At 38.0% G+C, this 27749-nt stretch overlaps 2 non-coding genes across 2 annotated transcripts; one reads left to right on the top strand and one right to left on the bottom strand.

The window, feature by feature from the left end:
* Positions 1 to 6125: 6125 nt before the first annotated feature.
* Positions 6126 to 6232, top strand: LOC131244909 (small nucleolar RNA R71). The gene has a single exon (XR_009170678.1). It is a non-coding gene; the product is annotated as a small nucleolar RNA R71 (small nucleolar RNA).
* Positions 6233 to 21336: 15104 nt separating this feature from the next.
* On the bottom strand, positions 21337 to 21442 carry LOC131244985 (small nucleolar RNA R71). Its single transcript, XR_009170749.1, has one exon. It is a non-coding gene; the product is annotated as a small nucleolar RNA R71 (small nucleolar RNA).
* Between the last annotated feature and the right edge of the window lie 6307 nt (positions 21443 to 27749).

Consider the following 27749-nt stretch of genomic DNA (forward strand, 5'->3'; position numbering starts at 1 on the left):
TCCGACTACTGTCGGTTATCCATGTTTGGCCTGGATCAATCGGACTGGCCGGGGCTATTCGACCCAAATAGGGCTGCCCTCATGAGTTTTAGGGTTTGCTGACCAACTCGATTAACCGATTAGCCGCAATCAAACAATATACTCCAAACATTACTCATTCTGAGAACAGGAAGAATTGCATAATAGTAAATTGGGAAGGTACTAGATTTGGGCATTCTATCGAACATGCGGGTTTACTACTTAGATCATCATAATTTGTAGGTGATAAGACAAGTTAAACGATTATGCTAGAGAATAATATAAAGCATGAGCAAGAATCTTAGTGATTTCAACCTACTATAACATTCAATTAAATGTTTAAGATACATTATGCACAATTCACAATTCATAGAGGGTAATCGATTGAAAGAGTGTACATTAGGTAACATGCGATCATTTATTCATTACACAAACCATTAATCATGACAGGGGTTCGATAAATGGCAAGCTAAGGGTAATGGTCCGCACCTTGGAGTGACACACTGGATTTCAGGCTCGCTCCTAGGGCTAAGGTCTTGTAAATTTGCTTGTCGACGTCCTTTCCCAAGACAGATGACTTGTAAGGTCTTATACATTCAAATTTTAAAGGAAAATCTTCATGTAATGGGTTTTTATTTATCTTAAATCGTAGCCAGGGAGATTTCAACAATGTGGCGTGATGCCGATGCATTGCCGGCTAGTGGCAGTGGGGTGGATCATCCACACTAGCTACTCTACCTCACTTTCTCCCTTTCTTCTCCTCTCTCTCCCCCTTTCTTGCAATAGAAATTCATATGGAAGTAAGGGGTGATAAAAGAGGCTATATATAGTGTTAGAAATGTGCACAATAACCCTAATCCACCTTTTTTAAATTAAACTTGTCCTGAGGGAGGTTAATTTTGATTTACAAGGTCCCTTCGGGGGCCTACATGCTCATTCGTGTTAGGGGAAAGGTTCCCCACTATAAGACCTATGGTTTGTCAAGATCGGGCTACCATCAAACACCTCGATCAATTGTAGGGACCCTACTTGCGATGGATGGGCATAGGTGATCCATTGGGGCCGCGACTATACGGATACAAGTCAAAAAATATCCTTTACTCGTACCTCGAGTTTGGTTGTGATATGACGGTTGGACGATCATAACTTCGCGATAGAGTGGGGAGTCCATTTCAATTAAAATTTTAATTTTAGTCCAGGGAATTTACGTGTTTCAAGCACTTAACTTCCGGCCTAAGTCGAGCAACTCCGGGCACTATCCTGGTATGTTGTCCGCGATGGGGATCAAGCCTAATGGAACAGATGATTTCTTATAGTTTCAGGCTTTACAGATCTATGACGCGTGGTTTAGGTCCTATTTGGTTGGTCAAGACATATTCAAGGTGAGTAATCCCCCGGGGTTCCTTTTGGGTCCTGATTTCCCCTAGGGTTAGCCATGTCTGCGACGCCATCCTTTCACGATTCGTGGAAGTAGCTACTCGGCCTAACTTACCCCTGGTTTCTAGGTTTCATATGTTTGCCCTATGTGGTCTGTCTGATAGGGTCCTAAGGCAGCTCACTGGTGGATTCCCTAAGATCCAGCACCATTTTGGCTTAGGTGTTATATGTCCTCTTCAAAGGGAATCAACTGTGCATCCCCTAAAATTCCTTAAGGGAGCAGGTTATTCAAGAGCTACATGGAGGTGGCCTTGGGGGACGCCTTAGACGAGACAAGTCACAAGCTCTTGTGGAGTAGTATTATTGGTTATAATTGGTACATGACGTGGGTAAAGCGGTGTAGCGCTGTCATGTTTGTCATACCTCCAAGGGGCAGTCTCAGAATGTCAGCCTCTACACCCCGTTAACTTTGCCTGATGGCCCTTGGGAGGATTTATTTATGGACTTCATGTTTGGTCTTTCACGAACACAATGCAACATGGATTCAATATTCGTGGTGGTAGATCATTTCTCAAATATGGTGCACTTTACCCATGTAAGAAGACTCTCGACGTAACACACCTGGTGAACCTATTCTTTAGAGAGGTCGTGCGGCTACACAGGGTTCCCACGACCATTATTTTAACCGTGACACGAAGTTCATTAGCCACTTTAGCAGACTTTATGGAATCAATTCGGTAAACAACTTCAGTTTAACAGTGCCTACCACCCACAGACTGATGGTTAGACTAAAGTTTTGAATTATACATTGGGAAACCTCCTTCAGTGTATTTCAGGGGACAAACCAAAGCATTGGAATTTGGCCTTGTCGCAAGCGGAGTTTACATTCAACAATATGGTGAACCGATCGATGAGGAAGTCTCCATTCGAGATTATTTATAGTCAAGTGCCTCACCATACACTTGACTTGTTCCATTTGTTCAAGCTTCCTGGTGTGAGCATTGTAGCAGAAAACATGGCAGACTGAATCATGGGCATTCATGCGGAGGTGCAAGCTAAGTTGCGTGCCTCGAATGACAAATACAAGGAACAAGCCGACAGTTGAGGGTCAAATATTACATATTATCCCCCATTTATTATGTGGTTTTATGAACATGATAATGGTTAATATTCTATTTTAATCATATTTATGTTTCAAGGTGAATTTAAGAGCTTGGATTGAAAAGGATGCTAAAAGCATGGATTTAACACTCAAGAATCACCAAAGCTAAGGATGGATCTTATGAGACCAAGAATAAAGAATTCATATGCCAAAGATCCAAGAAAACTAAGTGAGGAATGAAGAGCATTGAAGACTTGAAGTGAAGAAAAGGAACCCTAAAAATCTGCATCCTTTGACTAGTTTAAGCCCATCTTTGACCAGTCGAAGGCTCCTGCTTAACTAGTCAAAGATTCCTTGACTTGAACTCCAGTTATAAAATGCTCTAAATTTCAGTAATCTTTGACCAGTCGAAGGAAACCCTTCACTAGTCAAAGGTGCCCTCAACCAGTCAAAGGATTTCCTCGACTCGTCTAAGGTCATGCGAACAGCACACGGACCACATAAATTTAATGTGGTTTTTGAAAATTTTCAACTCGGTGTAAAAGTTTGAGTTGCAAAACTATAAATAGGGGTCCCTAGGATGTTCCTAAGTATCTTTTAGGATTTAAGGAGTGGAGGAAAAGTGTGGAGAAGCCGTCGCCAAGAATTTTTCTTCCTTTTCCTTAGTGGTTTTTATGCTTTTCTTAAGAAATTTTAGTTTAACCATGTCTATGGTTGGCTAAACCTCTTAGTTAGGACTAAGAGGTGAAGCTTGTAGCGTGATAGGATGTTTCTTTTACTTTGATTCATGTTTATGTTGAAGCATCTTTGATTCTAGTTTAATTTTAAAGGAATGCTTTCAGTTCTTAATGGTTTATTGTGACTCAAATTGCAGTAGATCTACAATAGGTTTGAGTATCTTCTTTTCCTGATTTTGAGATTGTAGGATTAGTAAATCCTGTTGTTAGCCATCATCCCATGGGCATGGTTTGGTGATGGAATCTCTTTTAATTATCACAATTCTCCTCCATTAAGAATTAGGTCAAAGAAAGTTCAGATTGATTTTAATTGTATATCTTCCAATTGGATAGGATAGGACTCTAATTCCAATCATGTGACTTGAATTAAGTAAGAGGGCTCTCTAATCTCTACAAGTGGATCCTTAGAATTAAGTAAGAGGGCTCTCTAATCTCTATCATTCTTAGAGAGAAGATACTTGAGCACCGCATGATCTGTGTACATGAGTATCTTAGATCCGATCAAGTAGGAGCTAAATTTGTCCAAAGTGAACATCACGGCTAAGAGTTCCTTTTCCATAGTAGAGTAGTTCACTTAGGTATGATTTAGAGTTATACTTGCATAATGAATAATGTAGGGCCCCTTTTCTTTTCTCTTGCCTAAAACCACCCCAAGAGTATAATCAGATGCGTCGCACATAAGTACAAAAATAAGGCTCCAGTTGGGTAGCTGCATGATAGGTGCAGTGGTTAACATGACCTTGAGCTTAGTAAAAGCTTCCTGGCATTATCAGTCCACTCGTATAGGATATCCTTTTGAAGTAGATTGCATAAAGGACAAGAGAGGTGACTGAAGTCCTTTATGAATCTTCTGTAAAATCTAGTGTGCCCTAAAAAGGATCGCACGTCTTATATGTTCTTGGGTGGAGGTGAGTTAGAGATAAGATCAATCTTAACCTTATCTACCTTAACTCTTTAGACGAGATGATATGTTTATGGACAATTCTCTTACGAACCATGAAATGACACTTCCCCCAATTCAGTACCAAATTCTTATCCTCACATCGCTTCAGCACATTTTTCAAAACTTCCAAGCATTCGATGAATGATGGACCAAAAACTGAGAAATCATCCATGAAGACCTCTAAATATTGCCCCACCATATCAGAAAAAATACTCATCATGCATCGCTGAAAAGTGGAGGGGGCATTACACAGTACAAATGACATCCATCGGTAAGCAAATGTGTTAAAAGGACATGTAAACATGGTCTTTTCTTAGTCTTCAAGGGCTATCTCGATCTAATTGTACCCCGAATATCCGTAAAAAAAATAATAATAGGAATGACCAGCTAGTCTTTATAAAATTTTATCAATGAAGGGCAAAGGGAAGTGGTCTTTCCTCATGACGGTATTCAATTTCCTATAGTCAATGTACATTCTCCAACTAATAGTAACTCTAGTCAGCACAAGTTCATTTTTTACATTCGCTACGATGGTGATTCCAGACTTCTTAGGAACCACCTAAGTTGGACTCACCCATTAACTATCGAATATCGAGTATATGATACCCACATCTAATAGCTTAAGAACCTCGGCCTTAACCACTTCATTCATATTTGGATTTAATCTACATTGTGATTGTTGAGAGGTCTTCATATTATCCTCTAGATAAATGCAGTGAGTACAAATCAAAGGGTTAATTCTCCTAAGGTCCGCAATCGACCATCTAAGGGCTCCCAATGCTTAATGAGAGTAGAGATAAGCATACTGTCATGTTCTTGCTCAAGGTGGGAAGAAATCACCACCGGGTATGTCTCATCTTGACCTAAATAGACAATAAACCACTTTTGGTCATGCACAAGTCTTTTAAAAATTTAACATGTGAAGGTATTTATTTTACGGCATCAAGGAGAGGAATATTGACCTTCACTTGTTTCAACACCTCTAGAATGTCCTGAGAGTTAGAGAGAGGTTTTGGTGTAATCAACCATTGGGGGAATGGGGCAATCAGCTTGCTCAGAGGTTCTAGTTCTAATCCATTTGGAGTGTTGCTAAGTTTATCAGGTTCATCTACTTTTAGGTCATTAGACTTTTCAGCCCTTACCAGAATATATTTGTCAATTATCTTCTCACTCCTAAGGGTGGTGATAGACTTAGCTGGCTTCATTTAATTTGAAGAGCTTTGATCACTTATTTCGTATTGGGGTAAGGTTAGGCTGGAAGAGTCCCTTTTTCCCCAATTGAATTTTGTCTCATGCCCTTGTATGGCCTTTGAAAGGTCTTGAAGGGTTTGCAATATACTCTAATTGATAAGCTCTTGGTTTTGAACATGTTTCTAAACCGGATCCTCTTGAGGTTTCCCTTGATTCAAGGATTGGTTAGGGATTCCTTGAGAAGTAACAATTTCTCCATTCCTCTAACTAAAAGTTCGGATGATTTCTCTAACTAGGATTGTATGTGTTAGAGATGGGTCCACTGAAAGGTCTTTGGTAGTTGTTCATGGCATTCGATTGCTTGTTCAGTGCTTCTTGAAAAGCAGGTATCATTGAACAATTTTCAGTTGTATGTATATTGCAAGCATAGATACCACAAACAACCTCCTTAGTCTTATCCTTTTTAAGTTCCATGGCCTTGACCTTCCTTGCGAGACTGACCACTTTAGCTTTTATATCATCATCCTCTTTCAACAAGTATATCCCACTTTTCTCCCTTGCTTGAGTAAGCTTAGATGTGGTGCTATATTTTGGGGAGATGTGCCATGATTGTGCGGTTTCAGCAAGTTTGTCAAAGTAATCCCACACCTCATCAACATTTTTGTTCATGAACTCCCCATTGCACATTGTCTCGATGAATTGGGGCATGGAAGATGTCAATCCATCGTGGAAGAAAGTTGTTATTCACCACGTTTCAAAACCGTGTTGTGGGCATGAACTGACGAGATCCTTGAACCGCTCCCAACATTAGAAGAATGTTTCATCTTCCTTTTGGGCGAAGTTCATGATCGACTTCCTAATGGTGTTCGTCTTATGGTATGTAAAGAATTTTTTTATGAACTCCATCATGTCATTCCATATGTCAATAGATCGTGGATGTAGTGAGTGCAACCACTTCTTAGCTTTTCTTTTAAGGAGAAAGGAAAGAGTTTCAGCCTGACCGTTTCCTCAGACACATTAGGAAAGTATAAAGTGGCTATAACCTCATCAAATTCTTGCAAGTGTAGGTATGGACTTTCAGATTCAAGTCCAAGAAACTTTGGAAGGAGTTGGATTACTTCAGGCTTGATATCCATGTTTCCCGTGTTTCCTGAAAAAATCATATAAGAAGGGGTGCTCACGCCCGCCGGTTGTAAGTAATCTCGGAAAGTACAAGGCGGGGGTACATGGTGCACCTCATTCTCATCTTGGACTTCTGTAACTCGAGGTTGTAGTTGATTCACCAGTTGGTTTACATGTTGATTTGTAGCCATGATCTCAATTAACTATGAGGATCTTGAGTGGTTTGTAATCCTGTGATGGATAAATAACTCCTTAACCAATCCTCATTCACTCAAAAGACGTCGAGTGTTGTTACAGACCTACTTGGGCATGAAAAACCCTCAGCCATCAATTTCAGATTTTAACCTAAACCTAAAAGAAAGAAGGGAATAGAGAAAAGAAGGGAGTAGAGATCTAGAAATAAAAAGAGAGAGAATTAGAAAGAAGTTACCAAATTAGAAGGTTCTATGTTAGGATCCTGCAAAAGAAAAAGGAAAGTGAGTTAGTTTCTAAAAAGGAAATAAAGAAAGCAACCTAGTTTCTAAAAAATAAAAAAGGAAAGTTTCTAAAAATAAAAAATAGAAAGTTTAAAAAAATTAGTTTCTAAAAAAACCAAAGTAGGAAAGTTTCTATTCTAAAATTAGAAAGTAGAAAAAGGAAAGTTTCTAAACCTAGAATTAGAAAGCTAAGCTAGTTTCTAAAATAATTTATAAAAACCCTAATCCTCAAAATAGAAAATAGAAAAACCGTAATCTTAAATGAATTCTAAAACTAATTAATCTTAGAAAAATGCAATCGTTAATCCCCGACAACAGCGCCAAAAACTTATTCACAATCCTAAGTGTAGGGTCGCGATGCAGTAATAATCTCAATGAGACCAAAGTCGATTCCACAGGGACTAATCTTGTGAGTATTCTGAAAACAACTAAAAGTGGAACTAGAAGAAGATGTAAACCTAAATCTAAAAGTGTAGAGAGAGTAATTGTGAATTATTTAACTAAAACTTAAGAAATTCAAAGTTGAGAACTACAGTTTCCAAGGATCCACTTGTAGAGATTAAAGAGATCTATGCTTGATTCAAGGACACAATTGGAATCAGAGCCCCATCTTATCCAATTGGAAGATATCGAAGTAAAAATAAATTTGAACTTCCTTTGGCCTAACTCTCAATGGATGAGAGGTGTGGGAACTGGAAGTGATTCCATCACAAAACCACGCCTAGGAGATAATAGCTCACAATAGGATATACCAATCTCATAACCAAATATAAGAGAATCATGATGACTACAAGGGATTTTGTTATCCAACCATGCCCAAGGCACGATGGTAAACAATAGGATTTACTAACTTCACAATCTCAAAACATGAAAAGAGATACTCAAAGCTATCGCAGATCTATTGTAATTTGAGTCACAACAAACCACTAAAAACTGAAAGTATTTCTTAAATATCAAACTAGAATCAAAGAGAGTTTAACTTAAACATGAACCAAAGTAATAGAAAACATCCCATCATGCTAAAAACTTATTCACAACCCCAAGTTTAGCCAACCATATACATGATCGGAACTAAAACTCTAGAAGAAAGCATGAAAAACTAAGGAAAGTAGAAGAAGAACGCTTGACGACGGCTCTCTATGCTTTTTCTCCACTCCTCAAACCCTGGATCATACCCAGGGGTGCCATGAGGACTCCTATTTATAGTTGTGCCAAACCTCCTTTCACACCTCTATGGAAAAATCCAAAAACTGCCTCAAATTTACACATTCTATGTAACTTCGCGTGATCCATTCGATGACATCTAATAGGCTTCGATGTCGGTGTCTTTTATATGTGCTTTTTCTATGCTTTTGTAGCTTCATTCGGACTCTGCAACCTTCGATGTCATCGAACCTATCTTTGATGTCATCAAAGAGGCCTTCGATGTCATCGAATATTGTTCAATGAATTGATAATGTGTCCAAAACAGTCCAACGAGTTATTTCAATTTATTCAATAAATTTGATGTCATCGAAGAGACCTTCGGTGTCATTGAGTAGTACTTCGAGTAATCGAAAATGGTGCCCAATATGTCGAGCGAGTTTTGTTGAAATTCCATAGAAAATTCGATGTCATCGAACATGTTCTCGAATCATCGAAAAACCTCTTAAATTTATCCAGCGACCAACTCAATTTTCCTTCATAAATTCGATGTCAACGACCTATGTTCGATGTCATTGAATGTGTCCTTGATGTCATTGAACAATGCTCGATGACATAATCAATGTGTATTCTGCACTTGTTCTTTCAGCTTCATTCCTTCTCCACATGGTTTTCTTGAATCTTGGGACCTTGAATTCCTCAATCTTTGTCTCATAAGATCCATTCTTTGCCTTGGTGATCTTTAAGTGTCAAATCCATGCTTTTAGCACCTTTTCCAATCCAAGCTCTCTAATTCACCTTGCAACATAAACATGAGTAAAATAAGTCATTAAGCAGTATTATGTTCATAAAGCCAAGATATAAATGGGGTCCAATATGCAATATTTCACCCTCAACAACACCTATGCTAAATGCGATGTCAGGTCAGCTTGCAGTCAGATACAGTAAGCTTCCTATCTTACTTCGATACAAGTGTTGATCCACACTCTTACCATGAATATCTTTAGAAAGTTTGAGTGTCGTTCTCATGGGTGTACGATGAGTATGGCCAGATTCAAGTCCAAATCCTTTTATTAATTCTTTTGCATACTTGGAGTGGCATATAAAAATCTTGTTAGCCATTTGTTTAACTTATAAACCGAGAAAGAATTTAGCTCACCTACCATGCTTATTTCGAATTCAGATTTCATCAGTTCAACAAATCATTAGCAATAACTTCACATGTGGAACTAAATACAATATCATCTACATAAATTTGGGCAATTAGTAAGGCATTCCCGATCTTCTTTGTAAATAACATTTTATCAACACTCCCTTTATAAAACTAATGATTGATCAGAAATTGTGTTAAGCGCTCATAGCAGGCTAGGGGTGCTTGTTTAAGACCATAGGGAGCTTTACTTATACTTGATGAGGGGATTTAGGATCTAGAAATCCTTTTGGTTGTTCTACATACACTTCTTCCTCAAGAATACCATTAAGAAAAGCACTCTTCACATCTATTTGAAATAGTTTAAACTTAAGCGCACATGGAATGGACATGAGAATTCGAATGGACTCGAGACAAGTTATAGGGGCAAATGTTTCATCAAAATCAATGCCCTTGATTTGAGAATATCCTTATGCTACGAGTCTTGTATTATTCCTTACTATATTCCCAGGTTCATTAGATTTATTTTTAAGGATCCATTTGGTTTCAATAATATTTGTGTCTTTTGGTCTAGGAACTAGTTGCCACACCTCATTTCTTGTAAATTGTTTTAGTTTTTCTTACATGACTGTAATCCAAAATTCATCTTGTAGTGCTTCTACAACATTCTTTGGTTTAATCTTTGAGGTGAAGCAGAGATGACTTCAAATATCCTCAAGTTGTTATCGACCTTTTACACCTTCATTAGGATCTCCAATGATTTGATTTGGAGGATGATCCTTAATGAAAGGTATATTACTAGATGACTGAGGATCAGGAGAGGAGATGGATTTGTCATTAGATTTGTTTGTTATATAAGGTTCCACATCATCCTCTATATTAATTGAAGGACCATTATCATCATGAGGTTGGTCATCAACAATTACATTGATAGTTTCATGAATATTAAGTGTCATTAAATTATATACTATATAAGCATGACTGTTCAGTGAATACCCAAGAAAAATACCATCATCACTTTTAGAGTCAAATTTACCTAGGTGTTCTCTATCTCTAAGTATATAACATTTGCTACCGAAGACACAAAAATACTTAACACTAGGCGATTTTCCACACCATAACTCATATGAAGTTTAGTTTATTCTTGCTCTAAGATATACTCGATTCACTATGTAGCAGGCGGTGTTGACAGTTTTGGCTTAAAATCTTTTAGCCATGTTTTTGCTATTAAGCATTACTAAGCTCATCTCTTGCAACACCCGGTTCTTTCTTTCCACTAAGTCGTTTTGTCGTGGTGTTTTTGGGGCTGAGAATTCCTATTGGATTCCATTTTGATCACAAAATTTTTGGAATCGCTCATTCTCAAATTCCCCATCATGATCACTCCTTATTCTTTTGATATAATATCCCTTTTCATTCTAGAGTTGTTTAGTCGTTTTCAAGAATTCATCAAATGCATCATATTTCTCCCGAAGAAAAGTGACCCAAGTAAATCTAGAGTAATTATCTACCACTGCTAAGAAGTTTTTCTTTTTGCTATGACTCTCAACCTTGGTGGGACCCACTAGATCCATATGTAGCAAGTCAAGTTCTTTTGAGGTTGCTATGGTGGTTGTCTTTTTATGTCCAACTTTAATTTGTTTACCCTTAAGACAATCACCACACACAATCATTTCTTTCTTTTTAATTATAGGTAGTCCTCTCAGCAAGTTTTTTTTTAGTATAGCTTGGCCAAATTCTGTAGTGTACATGTCCAAGTCTTTGATGTCATAGCTTGGACTCAGTATCTAAGACCATGTGGCATCTCATGGATGGGGCACTGTCTCCTATGCTATCTAGCACATAGCAATTATCATTAGTGTGAAGACATTTCATTATTAGCTTTCTGTTGAGATTTCAGATCTTGCATATATCTTTAGATAATGAGACAAACTGTTCTTTGTTGCAGATTTGGGGAATACTTAGAAGGTTGTACTTTAATCATTTTACGCAAAGAACATTCTCAATTTTGGGCAACCCTGGCCCGACTATTGTACCCTGTCCAATTATCTTAGCTGAGCTCCCATAGCCAAATGTGACCGACCCACCATCAAATTCTAAATAATTACAGAACTGGGTTCGATCACCAGTCATATGTCTGGAGCAACCACTATCGAGATACCATTTTGAACTATTGCATACTTTTAGTGTGGTATGAATTACAAGGCAATTGTTCTGATTTTTTATTACCCATTTATTTATCATCTTCTTCAGAGAGAATGTTTTCTTTTTTTTTTCTTCTCGATGTTGATAAACAATGAATTCTTTGAATCCCTTAGGCTGAATCAGATATTTTTTGTTTCATCAGTTCTTTAGTTTTCTAATTCAATTGATCTACCTATTTTAGTAACTCCTCTATCCTTTCAGTCATGTTGGGTGGAGTAACTTTAGATATATTCTTTGAAGTTCTCTTTGTTACATTTCCGGTTGTTTTGAATTTTTCTGCATGTTCCATTCAGAAAGTATTTCTTGTGTCGCTACTTAATGCAACACATTTAGTCATAGGTGATGCAAGAGAAGAGAGCTTGATTTATATGATTCATATCCTAGACCTCTCTTATCTTTAAAGTTTCTTCACATCCCTAGAAGTCTTTCTAATCTTTCATTAATATGGGAAAACTTGTGACTTACGTCAATCGAATGTTTAGATCTCTCTACATCTATTTTCAGTTTGTGATTTTTAGTATTTAGATGTGAGTTATCATATTTCAATTTGCTATTTTTAGATTCTAATTGATTTATATGTTTATTCAATTCTTTAATTTCTAAAATTTGACTTTTTGTTGTCCTTTCAAGCCAGTCATTATTGGCATGACATTGATCATATGAGTATTAATATCCAATGCTTTATCAAGAACTTTTTGCAATTGTCTATTTTTTTTTTCAGCAATACCAAGTTTTTTAAGAACATTGATGCTATGGGAATAGAGTTTATCATAGGTACCATATATGTTTTCTTCTTCTTCTACTTCCGAGATGAGTGTTTCATATTCACTTATCTCCTTAGTGTTGGTTAACACTTCTCCCTCTCTGTTAGTCATAATTCTAACTTCGACTTAAGGATCTCCCTCTAGGTTGTTAAACCCTTCAAGAGGAACTCTCCTTGATACTAATTGAAATTACAGTTGAGCCATTAGTACTGAAGTATAAAGTATGACTAAATGTCCTTTCAAAACTTGTTATCTATTAATAACAAACTATGCATAACTTTTAAAATGAAGGAAGTAAGGCGAAGTAACTCTATGGCTTCCAAGCCAATAGTGGTTCCAATTCACATAGGCTTATATAAGATTTATATATAAAAACAAAGCCTATAACGATAGTATATATTGTGTGTGGGATGTGACTTACTTATACATTAACTAAATCATGCATCATTACAAACATATAATAAACATAAGCATAATTAGATAAATGTACTTAAAGCAATCCCAAACACAATCATGTATAGTGGTTCGGCTACTTGCCTACTCCACTCCTAGCGGATGCACTTTCTCCTAAAATGTACTGGATTTCACTATCTAATGGTTTTAAATTAGGTTAACCATGAACCTTCACAACCTACACAATGTTCCCTTAAATGTTGACACAAAACGACTCGTCCTACCTAAGGACACAACATTGGGAGCCTAAACAAGGCGACCCAAGCCTACATAAGGCACAACTTACGTAAGGCTACACGTCTTACACAAGGACATAACGTATTCTCTCGTTAGAGGCCTATAACTAGGACTTGGCGAGTTTGTCAAATTCCAATCCTACACAAGGAAAGTTCTTCTGACATAATAGACTCTGAATACTTACAAATAAGTGGATGAGTCTCTTTCTCGCATAATCTGATGATCTTCAATGATAATGAAGAGTCTTCAGTTCCCTTTGAACTGCAACCTATTGATTATGCTTTCGTGAATACTCTGAGGTTGTGAGGTTTAGGATTTTTGATCTTCTCTATTTAAAAGATAAGATTTAAATTAATAGAGAAGGTTCTCATGAGCTATGTATTTAGGAATTCTAAAGATAGGTATACTTAATTGAAAGCTCCATGAATGCTACAGTTCATAATTTAATCTAAGCATATAAGATGATGAGTTGATGCTTAACTAAGGGATTGAATGATGAACTCTAATGGGAAAGAGAGTGAGTAAGAGGGTATGTAGATATTAGAATAATAGGCTCAAACTCTCTTGGATTCTCACTCATTTTTACAAGGAGCAACACAAGTGTATTTATAGAGTAAAATCCCAATGGTAAAAAAAAGGGCAGAATTTTGTAATCGTTGATGCCATCGAAAGGTGTTCGATGTTATCGAAATTTGAATTTCGATACCATCAAACCACCTTCGATTACATCGACTATCTACTCAATATATTCATTTGACAGTAGAATAGATTCTGACTGTTTTTAATGGAGCATCTTTTGATGATATTGACGTGTACTTTGATTTATCGAGGGATACTCGATTCCATTGAGATTTTTTTGTTAAAATACATAAGGGTTGTTAGACAGTTTTGTCTCATATTCGATTCCATAGAAGAGTCCTTCGATCCATCGAAGTTTGAATTTCAATGATATCGAATGGCCTTTAATGAACTCGAAGAAAATAGGTTTTCTTTAGAAAACTTGCTGGAATAGACTTCGATTCTATCGACAACTTACTCTCGATAATATCGATGAGACTTTGATGTCATCGAGGAACACTTAGAGTATATTCTGTTTCTTTGGAAGAATTTCAAGGTTGAAGTAATCGAGAGCCATTCAATGTTATTGATTTATAGACTTCGATGATATCGAATATCAATCGATGCTATCGAGATTTCCAGCAATTCTTTCATTTTGTTGTTAGACAGAATAGGTGATCGTTCGATGTATCGAAGATACCCTCGATTGCAGTTCGATGTACTCGACTAGGACTTGTGATTTTTTCAGGTTTTGTTTCTTTCTTCCATTTATACTCTTGGTGCATTATCCAACTATACCAAAAGATGTTTTAATTCATTTTATAGGGTAAGTTGGGATTATACGGGGTCGTATACCTGTTAGGGTTTGTTGTGGGATGATGAGGCTATGGCTGACAGGTTTAAGCTTAATCATAGCCTTCATCTTTTGTTGATGCTTATTCTTGATGTCTTCTTCTAAGGACTCACTTGGACTGATAGACTCAACACTCACGTGTATTGACAAACAAGGGGACTTTCAGACTTGACTCAAGCTCGACTTAGGTTCAACTCGGTTCGAGCTTAACTCGACCCATCATATATAAAGCTTTGAAAAAAAAAACCCTAAGTTTGTTTCATTCACTTCACACCCACAGTCCTCACTCCTCACCATACCAGACGATTGTGCAGCACTTCTCATTCCTTTCAGCTTTTCCTTTCTACTTCCTTTCCCCTTTTCAGTTTTTCCTCTTCATCTCATTCTCCAATATCCATTCCTCCTTCCTAAATCTGATTCGAATCTTGCAGCCTTCATTGGAGCCTGGAAGTGGAATCGAAGAAATTGGTACTCTATCTTGGAGTGTACATGAACCGAGTTAGCTTCATTAGCTCGCTCGACTCGACTCGAAAAGGATTGATTCGACTCATTTCGAAGCTGAGTTCGAGCCGAGTCAAGCTGATTTTTTGAGCTCAAAACAAATTTTGAACCGAGTTTGAGCTTGCCTGAGCTCAACTTGACTCGGATCGAACCCCAACCCAAATCGAACTCGGATTGAACTAGTTCAGTGACTCGGTTACTTTCATATTAATGTTGCTCACCAAGTGTTTGATGAAATGACTGAACGAAGTATCAGCTAGTGGTAAGGAAGGTATGCATATAAAACAAATGCCATTTTCCTTGATTTTGATGTTGCCTATAAGGTGTATGATGAAATACTTATTGTTGTTTTACATACAGTGAGAAACTGAGAGTGCCCTGCATGTGTTTGCAAAAATGCCATGGAGGCTCGATTTTGGCTTGAACTCAGCTTGGACTAGCCTGAGCTACTAACCGAACTGTGCCAAGTTGGCTAGTCAGGCTCGAGGACTGAGCTGAGCCGAGTTTGAGCTGGGGTCAGCTAGTGGCTGAGCCTAGTCGAGTTGAGGCCAGCTCGACTCGGTTGGACTTTGTGTACACCCCTAACTCTCTCTCTCTCTCTTATTTTCCTATGCTGGAGCTGGAAATTGAAATCGTCCATCATCATCATCATCATCTCTCTCTCCTATACACCCACACCCCCCCTCTCTCTCTCTCTCTCTTATTTTCCTATGTTGGAGCTGGAAACTGAAATCGTCCATCATCATCGTCATCATCTCTCTCTCTCCTATTCTGTTTTGGTTTACACGTTGCCAAGAGTAGAATCAAGCAAGGTTGCCTAGGCAGGCCAGACCTCAACAGCAGAAACTACTGATTTTGGAATGGTCTGGATTAAGACCCTAGACGGCCTATTCATGGTGGGAACCCGTCCTTGAGTGGGCCTTACAATGTTCCACGTGGCCCAACTGGTAGGCTACAATTTCATCCCAAGACGGTAGTCCAATGTGTACTGGACCTCTCAGAAAATGAGAACCAGTGCATTCCATGCAATGGATGCCACCGTGAGCTTATGTTGGTACGGTAGATGGGAGCCCACGTGATGCATCAGCACTACCTAACATGTCTATCAGATGCGTCACCTCAAGAAATCCCTAGCACCCAAAACTCAGCCCGATCCAAAACTAAGGTGGGCCACAAAAAAGGTAACGATACGGGAGGGAACACCCACCTGAGCTGCAGACCAGCCTTGAATTTTAGCATGACCCTTCATCTGGACTGGATTAAGGTCTAGACGGCGTTGATAACATATGCACAACACGGTGGGCCTCCAAATGTAATCAATAGTGTGAGTTCCTTGTCAACATGTTTCCTATGCAATGGGCCATCTGACTTTTAGATCAGTCTGATTTTTGGGTTATTTAGGTTTTCTGAGGCAACCCATCATATGGACAGGTTAGATTCCATGAAGACATCACTAGCCACATCTGCTTGGTACCACTGTAACCATTTAAGCACTCATCATTTATGATACCTCATCCTGTTATATAGCACCCTGACCGCTCATACCGCAACAGTACATCTGGCGGGCCCATCTGGTGATCCAAACCGTCCGTTGTTGGGCCATCTGGTGATCCAAACCATCTGCTGATAGAATGATCAGAACCATGCATTTTCTACGTGATGGTCGAATGTGGTCTCAAAAAATGCTACTGGGAGAGCATTTGGCCATAGCAAGTTTTTAATATGGGGTGTTCAGTCATCATTGTTTTCTTGACGTACGGTCAACCTGAGATTTGGATCTGCCTCATTTTTAGGCTCATTTCCTGAAGCAATGATGTAAAATGGATGGATGGTGTGGGTAAAATACATACATCATGGTCCACTGCACAAAACACTGTCCAGTAGCAAGGTTGCCACTGGCAATGTAAGTATGCAATCTGCACTCGGTTTAAGTCGGGTCTTTCCTAGAATTGCCCAAATCAGAACAATTTAAAAAGTAAGGCCACATTAGATTTTTCAGGTTGATTTTGAGAGGTCTCAAACTTAGCCTGGGGTTGGCTTTAGCCTCGATTTGGAACTTTCGGACTAAGACTATGGTCTGGGCCTTTAAAAAATCATTTTACATGGCCTGAGGCTGGCCTATTGAAAACCCTGTAATAGTTCGGGTGAAACTTTTACACCGTACCTGTTTCATGAATCCAAAATTTGGACCTAGACCTACTTATTGTCAAGTCTGGTGCAATGACCCATCCATCCAACTCAACCCATGTGCACTCAGACAAAGATACATGTGGACGAGATGTAATGATCCAAAGCCCAAAGGAAGGGACATTCTTGAGTCCATAGCATACAGAAGTACTAAAAGACATGATCATGTTCTGGCTGACGAATGTTCATTGATTGGATGATTAGTATTTGTCAAAATTTTGGTTTGTGGTCAACTTCGGTTGAATTCAAGTCTCCAAAAGTTTCAAATTGTTTTATGATGTTTTTTTCATAACATTTATACCATCATATTAAAGGCAGACGGACTAAAAACGAATGGTCATCACAATCTTCAATCCACAAGTTTTTCAGGCATCCCACATCTAAGCCTGGCCCTATCAAACAGGTATAATGGCTAGACTATGGATATCTTGTTTTATAAGAGGAACTCACAAAAACTGATGAACTTCCCTAGCATACATCATTAGGAAATAGCATTTGTTCTCGTTTTAACTCATAAGAACTACATCCCATTAGATCCTCTCTCTCTCTCTCTCTCTCTCTCTCTCTCTCTCTCTCTCTCTGCTGATTTTTGGTTATTTTTGTTTCCACAGAGTGGATCGATTTCCTCTTTCTAGCATTGGTTCAAATTTTTTGTAGGTGTACTCAAAGCAATCCAAAAACCTGAAGATCATATCTAAACCATCAGGTAGGTTGTTCTATTCTTTAATCCATAAAAAGTTAATCTATATTTCAAAAATTTAAGATTAAAGTTCCATATAATATTTCCTTTGTTCTTTATTTAATAAAATTTTAGGCACATTTTATATTTTCATATTTTCATATTTGTGCTTTAAATAATTATCTCATTCTTTTTTTTATATATATTTTGATATTTATTCTTTAAATGTTTATGCTTATGATTCTTTTTTAATTAGCATTTAGGCCACCTATTAACTTAATAATGTATCCCCCTATTTAAGAATATATATTAAACAAGTATAGTCATTCGAGTGAAAATACTTGTTCTTTATGGATTCCTAAATTGTCTCATTATGGACAGTTCGGTACCATACCATGTGCTTAGGTTGCCCTCATTTTCAGTTTACATATAGTTGCAATTTCGGTAGTGTCTCCCTATATTTTCTTCGGATACGTGATTCTTTACTAATTGGTTTCCTCTATCTATGTATAATGGATTATATGTGGCAACTAATTAGTATTGAAATTTACATATATTTAGAGAATATAGAGAGATGCTGCTGAAATTTCAACTTGCAAATAAACTGTATAAGGACAGTACATAGTATATTACCGAACGGGATAGATACAATTAACACCTTTAGATAAAGGCAAGTAGGAATAGATGAGATATTTAGACACAATTAGTCAACATGTTTTGAAATAATTAGAGACAATCTATATTTCTGTATATATATATATATATATATATATATATATATATATATAACTCGACGAATTTATTCATTAGAGACTATTTGAGACACTTTTGTTTTGCAGTTTATGTAGGGGCCCCGATATTGTTTATGCTACATATTTATATATACACTTGTATTTTGCTAATTACTTCAACGTGTAAAAGTCTTGATCTTACCTTATCCCTATTATCTTTTGGTTTATAAATGTCTACTGAGGAAAACCCAAGTACCCCTGGTTACCACCTTTGAATTTGTTAGTTTTAATGACTTTAATCATAATTGCTCTCTATACTTTCTTGATTTATGTTAGATGTTCTCCTAGTTTTGATTGTAATTACTTTTAAAATAGACACACGAGATTAGTCCCTGTGGATTTGACCTCGATCTCACTGAGATTATTACTGCATCCCGACCCTACACTTGGGGTTGTGAACAAGTTTTTGGCACCATTACCGGGGATTAACGGTTGTGTTTTTCTAAGATTAATTAGTTTTAGAAATAAGTTAAGAATAAGATTTGTTTACTTTCTATTTTTAGGATTAGGGTTTCTGTAGATATTTTTTTTTAGAAACTAACCTAACTTTCTTGTTTTGTAGGATCCTAATATAGAAACTTGTAATTTGGTAATCTCTTTCTAATTTTTCTTTCTATTTCTAGATTAGGGTTTGTTTTCTGTTTTTATAAACTTACTAATTATAGGATTGTTTTTTTTAGAAACTAACTCATCTTTCTATTTCTATTTTTAGAAACTTTCTAATTTTAGAATTTTTATTTTTAGAAATTGATTTCTTTTGTTATGTTTTGTAGGATCTTAAATTAGGAACTTCCAATTTGGTAACTTTGTTCTAATTCTCTTCCTTTCTTTTTTCCTGAATTCTTATTCCCTCTTTCCCTTTTAGGTTTAAGTTAGAATCTGAAATTGAGGGATGAGAGTGTTTCATGCCCAAGTGGGTCCGTGACAATTCGAGTGAAAAGAGGATTAGTTGAGGGGTTATCTATCCTTCACAAAGTTAGACACCTCTCGAGATCCTCAGAGTTAATTGAGGTTATGGCTGTAAATCAACCTGTAAATCAACCGATGAATCAGCCGCAACCTCAAGTTACAGAAGTCCAGGATGAGAATGAAGTGCACCATACACCTCTGCCTCATACTTTACGAGATTACTTACAACCTACGGGGGTGAGCACCCCTTCTTGTATGGTTTTTCTAGAAAACACAGGAAACATGGATATTAAGCCTAGAGTAATCCAACTCCTTCCAAAGTTCCTTGGACTTGAATATGAAAGTTCATACCTGCACTTGCAAGAATTCAATGAAGTTATAGCTACTTTATACTTTCCTAACGTGGCCGAGGACACGGTTAGGCTGAAACTTGTTGAGGGTCAAATATTGCATATTATCCCCCATTTATTACTTGCTTTTATGAACATGATAATGGTTAATGTTCTATTTTAATCATGTTTATGTTGCAAGGTGAATTTAAGAGCTTGGATTGAAAATGATGTTAAAAGCATGGATTTAACGCTCAAGAATCACCAAGCCAAAGATTGGATCGTAGAAGACCAAGAATGAAGAATTCAAATGCCAAAGATCCAAGAAAACCAAGTTAAGAATGAAGTGAATCAAAGTTTTGAAGTAAATTTAAATGATCTTCGACTAGTCTAAGCCCTTCTTAGGAAACTTTGACATAAACTCTAGCAACATTAGATTCTAAATTTGCATGATCTTCGACTAGTCAAAGATGGTCCTCGACCAGTCGAAGGCTATCCACAACTAGTCGAGGCTTACGCAAATGTTGTGCGAATTGCATAAATGTTAGACGATTTCTAGAATTTTCCAACTCAGTGCGAAAGGAGGTGATGCACAGCTATAAATAGAAGTCCCCAGGGCATCCTTAGGCATCTTCTAGGGTTTGAGGAGTGGAGAAAAAGCATGGAGAAGCCATCGCCAAGAATTTTTCTCCCTTCTCCTTAGCTGTTTTTATGCTTTTCTTAAGATATTTTAGTTCAATCATGTCTATAGTTGGCTAAACATCTTAGCTAGGGCTAAGAGGTGAAGCTTGTAGCATGATGGTATGTTTCTATTACTTTAATTCATGTTTATGTTGAACTCTCTTTGATTCTAGTTTGATTATAAGAAATACTTTCAGTTTTTAATGATTTATTGTGACTCAAATTACAATAGATCTACGATAGCTTTGTGTATGTTCTTTTCACATTTTGAGATTATGAAATTAAGAAATCCTGTTGTTCACCATCGTCCCTTGGGCATGGTTGGATGAGGGAATCCTTCCTAACTTTCACAATTCTCTCATGTTAGTTATGGGATTGGTAAATCCTGTTGTTTGCCTTGTCTCCTAGGCATGGTTTTATGATGGAATCACTTCCAGATCTCACACCTCTCATCCATTGAGAATTAAGCCAAAGGAAGTTCATATTTAGTTTTACTGAGATATCTTCCAATTGGATTAAGATGGGACTCTGATTCCAGTTTTGTCCTTGAATCAAGCATAGATCTCCCTGATCTCTACAAGTGGATCCTTGGAAACCCTAGTTCCCACCTTTAATTTCTTAAGTTTGTAATTCCATACATCACAATTACTCCCTTTATTTTCAATTTAGATTTACATCTTCTTCTAGTTTTAGTTCTAATTACTTTCAGAATACACACAAGATTAGTCCATGTGGATTCAACCTCGATCTCATAGAGATTATTATTACATCACGACCTCACACTTGAGGTTGTGAACAAAACTCTTTCCTTTCTCCTTGAAAGAGAAAGCTAAGACATGGTCGCACTCACTACGTCCACGATCTATTGGCACATGGAATGACATGATGAAGGGGTTCATAAAAAAATTCTTTCCATACCGTAAGTTGAACACCATCAGGAAGTTGATCATGAACTTTGCCCAAAAGGAAGATGAAACATCTTTTAATGTTGGGAACGGTTCAAGGATCTCATCAGCTCATGCCCACAACATGGTTTTGAAACGTGGCACATAACAACTTTCTTTCATGATGGACTGACATCTTCTATGCGTCAATTCATCAAGACAATGTGCAATGAGGAGTTCATGAACAAAAGTGTCAATGAGGTGTGGGATTACTTTGACAAACTTGATAAAATCACACAATCATGGGACATCTCCCTAAAATCGAGCACCACCTCTAGGCCTACTCAATCAAAGGAGAGGGGCGGAATATACCTTCTGAAAGAGGATGATGATATCAATGCTAAAGTAGCTAATCTCATAAGAAAATTCGAGGCCATGGAACTAAAGAAGGATATGGCTAAGGAAATTATTTGCAATATTTGTGCTTGCAATGTTCACAAACTGAAAATTGTCCAACAATACCTGCTTTTCAAGAGGCATTGAATGAGCAATCTAATGCCATGAATAGTTACCAAAGACCTTTCAATGGACCCACCTCTAATACATACAATCCTAGTTGGAGAAATCATCCAAACTTCAATTAGAGGATTGAACAAACCGCTACTCAAGGAATCATTGATCAAATTCCAAATCAAGGGAAACCTTAAGAGGAATTGGTTCAAAATTCCACACAAACTCTACAACTTACTCAACCAATATGAGAACTTACAAAATTTATGCAAAAGATGAATTCACATGTTATGGTTATAGAGAGGGGGATGCTTCCTGCTAACCTCTCCCCAATCCTAAACCGCAATACGAAATAAGTGATCCAAGCCCAAATCAAATTAAGCAAGCTAAGTCTATCACCACTCTTAGTAGTGGGAATACCATTGACAAAACTTTCTAGTTTTGGCTGAAAAGCCTAAGGACCGGGAAGAAGACAATGATGATATTAGAACCAGAACTTTAAGGCAAGTCGATTGCCCAATTTCCCTAATGGTTGATGTTGAGGCCTAAAAAAGGTCGAGAGAGATAAAAGAAGAAATCCTTCCTGAAAGAGGGTTCTGCGCCGCACAACAGAAGGATGCAATGAAGGGTTGTGAGCCGCACCAGGCTGGTCTGCACAAAGGTGGTCCACACAAAGGTGGTCTGCACAAAGGTGGTCCACATGAAGGTGGTCATCGCACAAAGGTTGTCCGCACACAAAGATGGATCATGCACAAAGGTGGTCCACGCACAAAGGTGGTCTGCGCACAAAGGCATGACCGCACAAGTGGGGTCAGCGCATAAAGGGGTGACTGCACAATAGGGATGGGTGCACAATGAACATGTTGAGGTGTTCACACGTGCGAAAGGCTATATATATCCCACCATCCCTCTATGATTCATTCATTAAAGCAAGATTCAAGAAGAGGAGAGAGATCCAGACTTTAGAAGAACCCATATATCGTCCATGCATGTTGTGCGGAACATGGCCCATGGGGTGCACAATGGATGAGGGCACACAACATATGAGGGCACACAACAGATGGGGTGCACAGCTGATAACGGCATACAACTGCTTGTGGGCACACAACCCTTTTGATGAACAATAGTTATGTGTGCACAACCCTCCTATTGGTGTACCATTCTCCCCTGTGGGCACGCAATGACTTTATTTATGTCAGGGATTCATTGATGACCAATCAAAGATCAAAGAAAAACCTAATTTGGATCAAAATATTGGAATACTTTCTCTAGAGCATGGAATCAATCAGAATAAATGCTGTTCCAGCACATTAATGCCGCTACATTGAAGATCATGATATAATCAATATTAAACATTTAATATTTGTACTATGTTTATGTAAATGGTCTACTTTGGAATCAAAGGAGATAAAGGATGTAAATGAATTCAGAATGAATGAATATTGTGTTTGTTCTCTTTATTCTTCTTTTGTTAGCTATTGAGTAAAAATGAATTCCCCCAAATCTGCTGGGGATTTTTTTTTATTGCTCAATACTGACTTGAGGATTATATTGAGGATTTTCACTACTGTTTGGTGTCGTCAAGACGGCAAAATGGTGACTCTCAATGGGAACATCCTCCCTTTCATCTCCAAAGTAGAGCATAACCTTATTCAAGTACTGATTCATATATTTTATTTTACAATTGACCTAGATTCAGAAAAAAAAAACTACATTCAACCAATGACAATTATTCAGAAAAAGACGATTTTCTACTTCACAGTAATAGGATTTGTCATCAAATATGCTGATAAACAAACTAAGTGTCACAGAGAGAAATCCGCACCTGTCAAATAAGCGGAGCCACGAACAGCTACTATAGTCGTAACCATCTCACCAGTAGCACAAGAAGAGGGAAATGATTGGATCGTTGTTTCACGTCGGAGAACAAGAACCCAGAAAGTCGTTGCTGCCAGGACAAGTTCACCATTGGGAAGAATCAAGAGACTGGTAACGTGAAACACAACCAAAAAATACCCCGAACTTGCCCCCCCAGCAATATACCTTGGGAAAGTCATTTCCCCGCCGTTGATGCATGATTTCCTGGCTTTGCCTGCCAGAAGCGCTCGGTGGACAAAGGAACAGAAATGTAAGTCATTACTGACAGGCTCACTGGCCTCGCATCACCTCGATCAGCCGACTATTCTAGAAATACAAGGAAATTAAATGAAACTCCTCTTTCAGCAACCACCATAGCGTCGATACATTCTTATTCAGCTCCGACCATAGCTTTGTCAGGGAACAAAGAGGTTGCTGTATATTTGGCCGGAACAAGCCAAGGACCTTCGCCGACTACAAAAGATCGTATGGCTGAAATGGCTCAGGCACAGAGAACATTGATGAAAGAATGCAAAAGTCTCTAGGAAGCCCTGACAACCCTCGCACATAATGCAGCTCAAATGATACTTCCTCCGATGATAAGCAATACGAATGAGCAAGAATAGTAGCCTGAAGGATCGCAACTGCCAAGAGTGGGATTGCTCGGGTCTGCTCCTACAGCGAGGGCGATGACTCAGGAAGAAGGGCGACAAGTCATCGAGGAAGCTGTCAGGACAGAAAGGGAACATGAGAGTACCAAAAGGTTCAAGTATCGAATGTTGTACCCAAGAGAAGTAGAAGATATCCTGTTCCCGAACAATTTCAAGAACCCTGATTTTCAGAAATTCAACGGAGATGGGTCATCGGAAGAGCATTTAACGCACTTTATCACCAGTATGGGGAATTTCTCTATAGTGCCCCAATATTATCTTCGACTGTTCACGTCCTCTCTGACAGGCAAGGCATTTAGATGGTACTTCAGCTTAGCACCCAGATCGATGAGAACTTGGGAGCAAATGCAAGATACGTTCATGTCATACTTCTTCTCATCAGAACGTGATGTCAGCATCACAGAATTAGCTTCAGTACGACAAAGGGAAGGAGAGCCTCTGGAAAAATTTATAAACAGATGGAAGACCTTGGGAGCTTCTTGTAAGCAATTGCAAGAAGAGAAAGAGCAGGTGAAGATGTGCCTGAATTCTATGGAGACACGAATAACATTCGGTCTCACCAGCGCTGATATTAAAACCTTCCGTGACCTAGCCACGAAAGCGCAAGCTTTGGAACTAATGACCAGAAAAATGTAAGCATTTAACTATGAAATAGTTAGAAGAGGGTCTCAAAAATTGATTACAAATGTAGTCGATCATGAGAAGAAAAACCATGATACGAGAGAAATAAGAGGCAAAAGGACAGAAAGGAAAGAAGAGTCGAATCATCCTAGAGGAAGATTTTATGATAAAAGACCTAGATCGCTGAATTCTCTCGAGAGTTTTCCATTTGAGAAAGAAGACGTAGTCCCCATGATGAATCAATTGCTGAAGGCTGGTACAATTGAATTGCCTCTGTTGAAGCCCTGAAGAATCATCGAAAAAAAAAAAAGACTTTTGTCATTATCACCATCTCATAGGGCATCCAATAAAAAATTGTTACACGTTGAAATGCATAATACAAAGAATGATAAATAGGGGTGAGATAATAATTGGAAAAGAGAAAGAGAGAGACAGAAGAACAATAGTAAATGTACTTACTGTGCGAGAAAAGTCTCATGGAAGAGCGAAGACAGAGCATTAGAAAACAATGGGGACAGTCGCAATAACTACATTACGAACAGGGAAGAAAGTAGCTAGCCCACCAAATCCGAAGGCTAAAAAACTAAAGGCGAAAACAAACAACAATTACTCCAGTAGCAGCAATGACAAGAAAGAAGAAAGGAAGGAAATAGGGAAGGTGACTTTTGACATCGTAAGTCACTTGAAAGCTATACTAGCTTAGTTAAGTGTCTATGATGCCCTAAGATTGTCAGAAGACTCTCGACAAAGTTTGATTAAAGCCTTATCTAACGATGATGTTAGAGAGGCATTGCTGATAGAAATGAAGAATGAAGAGCGCAGAGAATAGGAAGATTGTATGCCAGTTGTCTCCTTTTCTGACGACGACCTAACTTGTGATAAGGAACACAATAGGTCGTTGATGATCGTAGGTCATATTTGCGGTAAGCAAGTCAAGCGAATAATGCTCGATAATGGGTCTACAGTGAATCTTTTACCACTAACAGTACTGAATGAATTGGGATGTCATCGCTCTAATCTACGCCTTAGTGGAATGATGATACATGGCTTTAACCAACATAGTCAGAGTACGCTTGGTAAGATTACAATGACACTGGAAATAGAAGAGTTAGCTATAATTGTTGTTTGCCATGTTATAAATGCAATAACGACATATAACCTCCTTTTGGGAAGACCGTTGATGCATCAGTATGGCAACATACCTTCCACCTTGCACCAGTGTTTCAAATACTGTAAAGAAGGGGTGCAATAGAAAGTGCTAGCTGACACAAGGCTGTATACAGAAGCTGAAGCCTTCTTTGCAGTCGCTAGTTATTATAATGGATTCGCCAGTGAAGAAGAAAAGAGGAATGAAGAAAACAAAGCCCCAGAGAATGCTTACATGGAAATAATGAGGAAGAAAAGATAGAATCATCTGGGACAATGAAAGCAAGAAAGAAATTTTACTTCATTGCAAAGAATCTGTGACAGCACGAAAAGCCACCGTTAACATTTTTGTTAATGGAACAGTTGGAAATTTTGTAGTTAAATTATACAGTACCACTACTGTATGCTGAAAGAAGCAAACCATTTTTAGTCATTCCGAAGAGATTTCACATCAAGTACAACACAAGATACCCAGAGTTGATCGAATTTTATGCCCCTTCAGAGGTAAAAACAAAAGAAATGGCCGACAATAACATGAGTCATGGGAAATTAACATCCGAATATCTTAAGAAGTACAGTCCAACTAACAGAAAAATCATGAAGAACATGGGTTTCGACTATGAAGAACAGACTGGCTTAAACTAAGGGAAGGGAATTCAGATCTCGATCGGAGTCAATCAGAAAAAAATAAGAGAAATTTCGAGGCTTGGGGGCAGAATCTTCAATAAATATGGTTACGGTTGACCAGGTAGAGGGCGCAGATTCTAAGATGGTCAAGAATCCTGAGATAGCTTCGAAGCAGGTGGAAGATGGAGAGCAACCGATAATTGACAGTTAGTGAGAAATAAATTTGGGCACGGAAGAGGAACCGCGACATACATTTATAAGTGTCAGCCTCCCCGAACAAGAAATCGACCAATATGTTAAGCTCTTGAAAGAGAATAAAGACATCTTTGCTTGGACATATGTGGAAATGCCTGGCCTAGAACTGTCAGTGATAATGCACAGATTGAACATCTCTAAAGACAAGAGGCCAATTAAGCAAGCATAAAGACAATTCCACCTAGATCCAATCCCCTTGATAGAAGAAGAAATAAATAAGTCAATAAAAGTTGGGTTCATCAGGAAAGTTAAATATCCTAAATGGATATTGAATATCGTCCCAGTGAAGAAGAAGAATGGGCAGATCATGGTACGTGTTGACTTTAGAGACCTAAATGAAGCATGTCCGAAAGACGATTTTTTGTTGCCGATAACTGAGTTGTTAATTGATAGTACAACAGAATATGCTGTCATGTCCTTCATGAACGGTTATGCAGGTTATAACCAAATAAGAATGGCTCCTGAAGATGAAGAAGCAACAGTGTTCAAGACTTCATTGGGAATCTATTGCTATAAGGTCATGCCCTTCGGTCTCAAGAATGCGGGCGTAACATATCAAAGGGCAATGCAGAGTATATTTCAAGACATGATGTATAAACATGTTGAGTGTTATGTGGATGATTTGGTAGTTAGATCAAACGATCACAAAGAGCACTGCGGGCATATGGCTTCAGTCTTCCATCGACTAAGACAGAAATAGCTAAAGATAAATCTAGCTAAATGTGTCTTTGGGGTATCATCAGGGAAATTCTTCGGTTTCGTCGTAAGACAC

Source organism: Magnolia sinica, chromosome 4, assembly GCF_029962835.1.
Source record: "Magnolia sinica isolate HGM2019 chromosome 4, MsV1, whole genome shotgun sequence".
NCBI classification, from domain to species: domain Eukaryota; kingdom Viridiplantae; phylum Streptophyta; class Magnoliopsida; order Magnoliales; family Magnoliaceae; genus Magnolia; species Magnolia sinica.